The 11,527-nt window shown below is 34.4% G+C and overlaps 1 long non-coding RNA gene across 1 annotated transcript in view; it reads right to left on the reverse strand.

Moving 5' to 3' along the window:
• The window catches only part of LOC147832172 (uncharacterized), a 43,127-nt gene that overhangs the window by 18,098 nt on the left and 13,502 nt on the right, over positions 1-11,527 (reverse strand). The window lies entirely within an intron of this gene.

Raw genomic sequence — 11,527 nt, forward strand, 5'->3', positions numbered from 1 at the left:
ACATTCTACGAACCTCAAAATTGTAATTGTTGTATTAAATTATTCAATTAAATTTATAATTTTTTTATTTTTTATTTAAAAAGTTTTTTTTTTTTAAACAACCCAGAATATTTCAGAGTATATGGTGGTGAATGGCTAGGTCTTTTATTGTGTATTTTCCCTCTGAAATGTCCATCTTTGCGTGCAAGGCATTATTGTTAGCGATTAAAGTAAAAACACTGAACATGGAGGTTTTATCTCCCTCTCCACCTGCTCCAGTTTGTTGCACTTTGTTTTTTTTTTTTTTGCTCCCAGGGAAATGGTTATGAATGAAAGCCACATGCCTTCACAATCGGCTTGCTTTATCAATCTTTCATTTGCTGTAATTCAAAATTAGAGGAGTTTATGAATAGATGAATGAGACCGTGTATCAATTTTTCATTGGTTCAAAGTCACAGTAATGAACAAACATGCATCTCTGCTATTTTCCCAATGGAACGGGTTATGAAACACTGAAACTGAATGAAAGTGAGGTAAGACTGAGACAAAAACTATAGAGGAGAGACTCAACAAAGCAAGGTGGAAAGATGACTGTCCAAAACCACATTGGAATTCAAAAAACCTGTTGGAAAACAGCTTCTAAGGACTAAACACTCTACAAAGGCATTTTGTGAAAATGTACTTTTTAAATCTTGTGATTTGTTCTGTAACAACAGATTTAGTTCAACTATGATAAGATTCAACAAAGTAAAGTTTGAATCAAATCCATATTTATCCATATTTAAGCCATACCATATTTATACAAAGGTGACGCAGTGGTGCAGTAGTTAGTGCTGTTTCCTCACAGCAAGATGGTCGCTGGTATTTCTTTGAGGAGTTTGGATGTTCTCCCTGCAATCACGTGAGTTTCCTCCGGGTGCTCCGGTTTCCCCCACAGTCCAAAGACATGTGGTACAGGTGAATTGAATAAACAAAATTGGCCGTAGTGTACCGAGTGTGAATGCAAGAGTGTATTGGTGTTAAAGGTGAATTGTGTAGGCTAAATTGTCTGTAGTGTATAAATGTGAATGAAAATAGATGTAATTCCAGATAAGTTGCAGCTGGAAGGGCATCCGCTGCGTAAAACATGTGCTGGATATGTTGCCAGTTCATTCCGCTGTGGCGACCCCGGATTAATCTTCCTGTCATGTTCAGGTCAAATATGATCGGTTTAACTAAAAAAATATATATATATTGTGTTTGTGTTTTACATCTGATTGCCTAAAGGCCTTAAAATATCATCTACACTATACACTTGAACATGTAAAAGCGATGATCACCTCTTTCATTAAATTTTGAGTGTTTTATCAACCTTGTTACACTAGTGGTGTTTCCGGTCAACAGTGACCAACACAGGAAATTCTTGGGTATCCAGACTGTGTAGGAGCAGGAGCACTATTAGCTTAGCTTAGCATAAATTATTTTATTGGATTACACCACTAGCATCTCGCTCAAAAATGGCCAAAGTATAATTAGTGGTAGAGCTGTGTCTTTAATCACCTTCTATTCCCTCATTCACTATTCCCTACACTAATATAGACCAATTGAAGGACTGAATGAATATTTGAGCACTCCATACACAGGAAAGGATACAGTTTTGTTTGTGCTTTGCTGGCTAATAAATCATTCAGATGGATTAAAATGTCAATTTTTTTGGTCAGATCCTGTGATCATTATGTTATCGAACTTTCTATTGGTAACGAAACAAAGTATTCTAAAGTCATCTATCATTCATTTTTTTTTTTTACATTTTCAGTGCCTATTCTTATGATGTGTGCCTGCTGGATACATTGCTAGAGGCTTAAGTTTGTACACTTTAAAGATAATTTTCTTCCATTTTTATGTTTTTTATAGCTTTCAGATGATTTACTAATCTCAATTCCTGCCAAAAATGGACACTTATGTATATTGGTTTTGTTTTTTAACTTGATTATCCTTAAAAAAGAGAACCCCCTAACGCATCTGAAAGTCATTTTCATCTTAAATTACAATGAAAATGAGAAATGTTGAAAACTAAAAAAATGAGAAATGTTTAAAAATCTGCAACTATGATAAAATGATAAATGTGTTTTATGGTTTAAGTTGTAAATAATTACAATAACCCAGAGTTTAAAAGGTTGAACATCAGAAAAGCCTGTAATCTGTAGCCCATCCTAAAATGAATGTCTATGCCATTTTATTGCCCATTTTACAGTACAAATGGTCTTGAGAGTAATAACACATTTCTTCTTCTTTGAAGCATCATTCATGTCTTTAGCACAAGCCGTTTAGAATAAACCCCTGACCCTGATTATGAGCTATAATAAAGCAAGCACCACTCAAAATTAGCCCTGATCTATAAAAAAGCCAACTTTTATCCACAAAACAGCCCTACGACCCCCACAGGCGTACCTGTCCAGTGTCCTCCTTTAGTCTGTCCAGCCAGCGCCAGTATTCTGATTTACTCTGACTGTGAGGCAGGAGGCGGCGGTTAAGATGGCTGTGGAAGTCTAACAATGGGCTCAGATATGACAGGATTACTCTGTGACCTTTGACCGGCCCTCCATTAGGACCCCAGTGATTTCTAACCATGGGCTCGAGGGCAATGAACTACAGAACACTAATTACAGACACATAGTGACAGGCTGGAGACCACAATGGGCTTTTATGTGGGACTGAACAGACTGGCATTAAAACAGAGCAGGGCGCAGCAGGGCAGGGGACGCGACCGGGCAGCTGTTCCTCAAGCTCCACTCAGATCACATATTAGTGGATTTGCTAACTCAGATGGTAAAGAGAAATGGCCACATTATTAGGTACTACATTTCAATTGCATTTTAAAGGAGCCTCTTCTTATTTTAATAGTCTCGTTTTACAAAGGTTGAATCTAGGGATGCACCAATACTGGTATCGGGTCAATACTTGGTTAAAATTAAGGATGTCCAGATCTGATCTTTTGATCGGAAATCTGGCACGATCGCACGGTTTCAGACTCAATAGGAATTGGACGTTACCTCCCAATCTGAACTTCACTATATATGCATATATCTCAATATTTTTTAACACATTCTTGACTTCCCACAGGAACAGCAACGCGTGCAGCATGACATAACTTTGTTGCAGAGACGCTATTGGTTAAGTTTTGGCAAAGTGGAACACGGAAGCAGCTTGAAGCAGAAAGCACGAGTGTGTCTGCGGTCTGGAGGTATAATAAAGTTGATGACGACAACATTGCCATTGCCAACATTGTGAGACATGTAAACTTGGCATTGGACGAGGTGGACAGGAAAAGGCTACATTTAACATGAAAAACCTGATAAGACACCTCAAAACCAAATGTATAACTTAGATTTGATATGCTGTCTCGCCACTACTTCACAGAGAAAGCTCTGCCAGCCCTTTATAAGAAGATTTCTAACTGTTTACTTGTCCTATTATAGGATACCCCATGTTTCGTTTACCAGGAACATATGAACTTCATCTGTAGCTCCCATGTCTCAACTAAGCCTTTATGTATTATAAAAGTATCGGTTTGGGTTTTGGTATTGTTGGGTACTCAAAATCAAATAACTCGGACTCGAACTCGAGGACAGAAAAACCTGATCAGAACATAGTTAAAATACTTGTATTGTATGTGAAATGCAGATACCACGCACCGATACCACTCAACAGTATTTCACTATAATCTTAATGTATTAATTAATTAATTAATGCTGGTCAGTATCTACAAAATAAACAAGAAGAAGGAAGTGCTTTAAAACAAGTCCGATATATATATATATATATATATATATATATATATATATATATATATATATATATATCAGTGCCAAAATACAAACTGGTTTGTTAAAGAAAATGATAAAACAAATATATTTAAATGGAAATATTTATTGCTTCAGAGGAGCCTATATTAAACTGTTTTCACTGTTAATGACAAAATCATCCATTGTGCTAGTCAGTTTCAGTTTTAATTCCCTATTCGCAGCACTGAAGATTCTCAGATTACCTCAGAAGAATCAACTCAAGTCGGAAGGATGAGAAAACTCAGAAACATTGTGAGACGATGGTTACATAATTAAAAAAAAAGAGATTATGCATATTTATGACAGTCTGTCAAGATAAAATTGCTTAAAACATCTTAATATACTGTATATATAATATACAGAAAATAGTTAAAGTTTGCAAAAGCAACTATTAATCTAATCCACCTGCGACCCACCCATAATTAAACAAGTATGTAGCCTACTTTTTGATTACCTGACCCACGGATTAATGGCGGAACTCGCGAACATAAAGAAGAACCGCAAGTTTTATGCATCACCAATATGCAATGTTAAGACAGAGACTCAGGTAATGTAAACTGCACACACCTGATTGTGTAATGTGTGAAGTTGTGGATGCGTTTCAGCACAAGGATAAGTTATCCTTTAAATGTCCATGCTTAATAGGTAATCAATAAGGTATATTGATTTACAGGGTTATCAACACTGTGTGCATATTTTTGGCTTGGACTAGCCTTCTGTTGAAAAAAAATAATCTATGCTCCGACAAAAATTAAAACCTCCTTTTAAATTGATAGCACTTTCATTGAAACCAAATCTAAGAAGTATCGAAGACTCTGTATTGGCAAGTACACAAATTAAAATGCTTGTAAAAATATGGTATCGCTTCATCCCTAGTTGAATCCATTCAGCTTTTCTAACTTTTAGCTTAGCTTACCATAAATCATTGAATCACATTATACTGCCTAATCTTATCAGGAACCATAACTATTTAACGTTTTGTCAGTTCATTTGTACGAATTCAGTCATACAAAAATGTATAATTTTCAAAAGGAGACATGGCACCCAACCTTGCCCCTAAACCTAACCGTCATTGCGGAATGAACAAATCGTACCTAATTGTATGAATGAGTTATGAATGAGATATTGTATGAATTGTACAAATTCATCCAAATTAGCCCCTAAGTCAAAAAGTTAAGAATTGCCATGAGATTGTGTTGAATTAGACTATCAGACTATTAGACTTGCTGAAAAATGACTATTTAAAGCTTGACACTTCTGTAGGAGCAATGTGTACTGACAAAATAATACTAATTTCTAGGCTGATATGGCTAGGAACTCATTCTAAGTCCCTAAAATATTGAACTTTGCTTGCCTGTAATAATAGAAAAGCATAATAATTAAAGCATTATATTAGGACTTGAAATGCTTAGAACAGCTCCCAGCATGCACCAAGTCCTAAACTTGCACCACCTGTTAGAGTATGGATAATTACATTGTATTTGCTACAATCAAGAGAGCAATAATTTTATTTGTATAAAGGAATGTGATATGAGAGATATGCAGTGGTGGAAAGAATACTGAAAAATCATACTCAAGTACCATTACTTGCCTAAAAATTTAGTGTAAGTAGAGTAAAAGTATCTGTTGTAAATATTACTCGAAGTATGAGTAAAAAGTAGCCATTTCTAAAGTACTCAAGAGTAGTGAGTAGTGAGTATTATGCTTTTAAAAGCTGATACGTTCACATGTAATTTGTACATGTGTGTAAATGTAACATTCTGTAGTGTATTGAGTTATTGCACAGCAGGTACACAACATCATAAGACATTAACATTAGGTTAGATTGTCTAGCCAGCATCTAAGGACAACATTATTTGTTCAATAACAACATCAAATGATGTTGATATTTGGTTGACTTTAGGTTGTGTTGGAAAGTGACCAAAATGCAATGTCGAGCAAACATCCAATGTAATTTTGGCATCACATGCTGACACTTCCATGATTTTTAAGGATAAACAAAATGCAACATCCCCATGACACTGGGGTACAATGGGGTGCCATTTTGATTATCATACAGTAAACATCAGTCAACTTCTCATCAGTGGCATGCATCTTAACAGTCTCTGGGTCAATGCATGTAAAGATTTTGGACACCTTGTACACTTTTAATGCTTCCAAATAGTTTGCTGCAATTATAAAGCGCACATGTTTTGAGGTAGGGTTGGGTATCGTTTGGGGTTATTTCAATACCGGTGCTAAATCGATACTTTTAAAATGGTACCGGTGCCAAAACGGTGCCTGAATCGATACTATTTAACCACAAAATTATTTGACTATAGATATATATATATATTTTTTTTTTTAATCATTATAGTTAAACAATGTAATTATATATTTATAATAAGTTTAAAGTTAACATCAATTCATATATTCTATATTTAAACTGCATCAATATATTTCTTTTGATCAACCCTATTTTGAGGTAGTTCATTATAAGGCGATATACCTTCTATGTGAGATTTGATTGGACAGGAATCACAGGACTGATTTTTCTAATTCCCATAGACAAGAAAAAATAAAGTAGTGACTGAAGGTTGGAGAAAAGTAGTGGAGTAAAAGTACTGCACTAAAAATGTACTCAAAGGAAAGTAGAAGTGCACATTTTTAAAACTACTTACTAAATTACAATTCCTGAGAAAAACTCCTCAATTACAGTCATTTGAATATTTGTAACTAGTCACTTTACACCACTGGAGATATGAAAATAGGTTTATCGTCAAGATAAAGGACCTTAAAGGGATAGTTTACCTAAAAAATGAAAATTCTGTTATTATTTACTAACCCTTCACTTCCAAATGTTTCTGTTTTTTGTACTGTTAAACTCAAAAGAAGACATTTTGAAGAAAGTCGAAAGAAACTGAATTCCATAGCATTTTAATATGACATTCTTTAAAATATATTCTTTTGTGTTTAAGAGGAATGAAAAAAAAGGTTTGAAACCACTTGAGGGTGAGTAAATAGTGCATATTTTATGCCTGTGTTCATGGGTGAAGCAGTGGCGCAGTAGGTAGTGCTGCAGCCTCATAGCAAGAAGGTCACTGGGTCGCTGGTTCGAGCCTTGGCTCAATTGGCGTTTCTGTGTGGAGTTTGCATGTTCTCCCTGCATTCGCGTGGGTTTCCTCTGGTTCTCCGGTTTTCCCCACAGTCCAAAGACATGCGGTACTGGTGAATTGGGTAGGCTAAATTGTCCGTAGTGTATGAGTGTGTGTGAATGTGTGTGTGGATGTTTCCCAGAGATGGGTTGCGACTGGAAGGGCATCCGTTGCATAAAAACTTGCTGGATAAGTTGGCGGTTCATTCTGCTGTGGTGACCCCGTATTAAAAAAAGGGACTAAGCCAACAAGAAAATTAATGAATGAACTGTTTATTTAAATAGATTAAATTCACTGTGATTTGAAGACTACATCAAGACTACTACTTATGAATTCTTAAAACTGTAGACGAATTATATCCATTGTGTTCAATTTCAACAACTTCAACTCTAAAAACTGGACTGGCAGTTTCAATTTACTAGAACTTCTGTGTTAAGCTGCTTTGACACAATCTACATTGTACAAGCACAAAAGAAATAAACATGAATTGAATTGGATTGAATTGAACGTTTAAAATTGTTTAACGTTTTCTTTTTCCAGTAACTATTTAGATTGCATTAAATTACCAGTCTCAACTGTTATACACAAATATCCACAGAGGTCAGAGACATAAATAAGTATTATGCCAAGTACTCACAATACACTTATTTACCAAAAACAGCTTTGTTTTTGTTTTCTTATTAGGCGTGACCCAGAACACAGTGTACCTGGATGTTATAAATGGACGAACAAGTTCAAAGAAAAAAGAAAAAGTTCCTATTCAACTAACCGTCATGGAAAACATGGCTGTACTGGCACTCAGAAACCTTTAACAAAAGCAAAAACTTTTACTCTGATTAACAACACAGCAAATTACAGTTGAGTGAGCATGTATGTTTGTATGAATCCAGCACTGTGTGTTCAGTTTTCACAAATTCAGCATGTGAAGGGCAATTACTAAAGTCCCGTCTCAGAGGTGGGAAACAGGGCGATATTTACACAAGACCCGCTCCTCACAGACTGACGGACCACTGCTGAGACGAGCGGCCCGCCAGAGGCAAATAACGACAGGCCACATGTCAAAGAAAACACACCATGCACAGCCCATGGATATCTGATATTAACCTAACAGCCATATTAAAGATTACAGTATATACACTGATGTATAAATAATTGCTTTTTCCATGGGTGCAAGTTTTGTCCATACCAGTGTCAACCTGGGTGGCTCAGACACTGAAGCGTATATATCCAGCGGTGACATAAACATTCACATTATCTTATATACTTTCATATGTATATAAAAAATAAAGAAAATTTATATTAGGATTTACTGTCGCACTGTAGAGCTGTGATGTTGTGGTAATGATGAGCTGTCTCTTTAAACTTCTGGATAATTCTGCACACATGCAAACATATACCTAATAGTTATATAAACATTTACATTCTTGTATATAGTTAACAACGTATATAAAAATAATAACTATATTAAGTTTTACTGTCAAACTGTGATGTTGTGGTAATGATGAGCTGTCACATTAAACTTCTGGATAATACTGCACACATGCAAACATATACCTAATAGTGATATAAACATTTACATTCTTGTATATAGTTAACAACGTATATAAAAATAATAACTATTTTAAGTTTTACTGTCAAACTGTGATGTTGATGAGCTGTCACATTAAACTTCTGGATAATACTGTACACATGCAAACATATACCTAATAGTGATGTAAGCATTTACATTCTTGTATATAGTTAACAACGTATATAAAAAAATAACGATATCAAGGTTTACTGTCAAACTGTGGTGTTGTGGTATTGATAAGCTGTTGCTTTAAGCTCAGTTGAACAGTTTGGATAATAGTGAACAAATTAAACATAAAACTAATGGTGACAGAAACATTAATATTTTCTTATGTTATTACAAATAATTATAAAAATAAAGCAAAATTATATAGGGTTTACTGTCGCACTGTAGAAATGTGATGTTGTGGTAATGATGAGCTGTCACTTTAAGTTTAATTACAGTCTGGGTAGTATTGCAGAAATTAAGCATTTATCTAATTGTGATAACATTCGCATTTTCTTATTTGCTTACAATCATAATATAATCATTATATATATATATATATATATATATATATATATATATATATATATATATATATATATATATATATATATAATATATATATATATATATATATATATATATATATATATATATATATAAGGGTTTACTGTCACACTGTAGAACTGTGTTGTGATAAGGATGAGCTGTTGCCTTTAGCTTGAAACTATGCACATAAAACATATCTAATAGTGACATAAACATTCACATATATTTTTACATATGTATATACAAATAAAAAAATGATTAGAGCTTACTGTCACTGTAAAACTGTGATGTTGTGGTAATGATGAGCTGTCGCTTTAAGTTCAATTATACGGAATGGATAATATTGCACACATGAAACAAATATCTAATAGTGACAAACATTCACATTCTCGAATATACCTACACAAATATATAAAAAATAAATAAAGAAAAATGTATTAGAGTTTATTGTCTCACTTTAAAAGTGTAATGTTGTGGTAACGATGAGCTGTCACTTTAAGCTCAACTGTACAGGCTGGATGACACTGCACACAACATGTGGCATAAAAGGAAATGTACACCTAGATTTCGTAACGGCCAAACACGTAACAAAGTACACCAGTAGGAAAGGTGACATGAGAACACGAGGAAAGCTAAATAAGGAAAGAAGCAAGCCGTCGCAGCGTGAGGAACTAGTTTCATTGGCAAGCTGCCATTTTCTACGTTTGGTCTGGGTTGTGCTGCCCAAACAAGTTTCTGGCTAGTACAGAAACAGGGTTGACTTCTCTCTGTTGTAACTCTGGACATCCCCTGCTGCCTGAACCGGTGATGCAGACAACTGCGGTGATCAGAAAGAGGATGCTGGAGGCCTCAATCTGGTCATGACCTTTAATTTACAATAAAACCCTCGTATGACCTTTGTGCACTTGAACTATGAATGATAAAAATCCAATAGAAATTCCAATTAGGCTTCCAGTAAATATTGCATAATCCATAAAAAAGCCAGATCTTAGATGATTTTAATGTGTATGATAATAACAATCATTTGTTTTAAAAGTATTAATAAATAATTAAGTATTGGGATTTGATTTTTGTGCATTTGTTATATATATATATATATAACAAATATTTTATATTGTGTATATATATATATATATATATATATATATATATATATATATATATATATATATATATATATATATATATATATATATATGAGAAAAGTGATAGAAATACCACTGATGATCATCACAAGATAAATAGGTTGTTAAACAGTGTATAAAGTCCATATTTTGTATCCAGTGGCACTGTGCTCGAGTGTTTGATCTGTTGTAACAAAGTGAAACATGTCAGAGACCATCAATAAGTGCTAGAGTAACAGTAACACAAAAAAACTGTCTTCTCTTTACTTTGACCTATATGCTATAAAACAGTAGAATCAACCATATTTTAATGTACTCATAACAAAAACTAATTAATAAAATAAACAATAATAAAAACGACCATTCTTGCAAATGTCCATCTCAACATTACCTGTATATTTATCTTACTAATGTTGTTATAAATACAAATAAACTAGCTATTGTGTCTTTACATACGTTTAAGCAACGTCAGTAAAAATCTCAGAAAGTAAACTGAAACGTCACTTGTCAGCTGTCACGCTATATTCGATCAGTTTGTGGTTGTGGTTGACGCAGTGACGTTTAACAGGGTTGTTTGCACTTTTGAGAGGATCTCTAGGGACTGTCACGGATACGGCGGCTGGACTTTGTGGCACGCTGTCACTCCACAATAAGAAACGCCCCCATTTTTAGACCATTGGCTGACGGAGCAAATGCACTTTGGCATAAAAAAGCAGACTATAGCCCTGTTTCTTCGTGCCAGATTAAATTATGTATGCCTGTATAACACTGAGGTTTTTAAACTAGGGTTCGGGGACCCCCAGGGGGCCAACAAGGGAGTGCTGGAAGTGAAGAAGAGTAAAATTAGCAAATACTAATTAATTCATAATATATTTCAACGACTGATTAAAAAAAAATACTTTTAATCAGCTAATCTAACATTATATTCAAACAAAATGAGTAACATCAAGTTATGCTTATTTAATTTATTATTTCAGAAGGCATTTCTTCTATTTTTTTTTCGTTTTAAATCTCCCTCAACATTTTATTGTAAGGTTGGAAATTAGTTTCACTGACTCCAAACTGTATTTCTAATATATATTTTTTACCTTACTGATGTATATGCAATACATTAAACTGGATCCAGAGAGTGTTTGGAACTTGCTGTTGTTAAAGAATGGCCGCGTCTTGCGAAACTCGCGCAAGAATTGGTCAACTCTCAAACATACAGCGGCACACATTTATTCTGCCTCTTCTTCTCAAACTTATAGTAAAGTTTAAGTTCTAAAAGTGGCGCGTTGTACATTACTCTGCTTCTTTGTATCCCGCCACGGTCTAAAACAGCTAAGCGGGTAACCAGATATTCAAAAACAATACGTAATC

The sequence above is a fragment of the Danio rerio genome, chromosome 20 (genome assembly GCF_052040795.2).
Source record: "Danio rerio strain M-AB ecotype USA chromosome 20, GRCz13ab, whole genome shotgun sequence".
In the NCBI taxonomy this organism is placed as follows: Eukaryota; Metazoa; Chordata; class Actinopteri; order Cypriniformes; family Danionidae; genus Danio; species Danio rerio.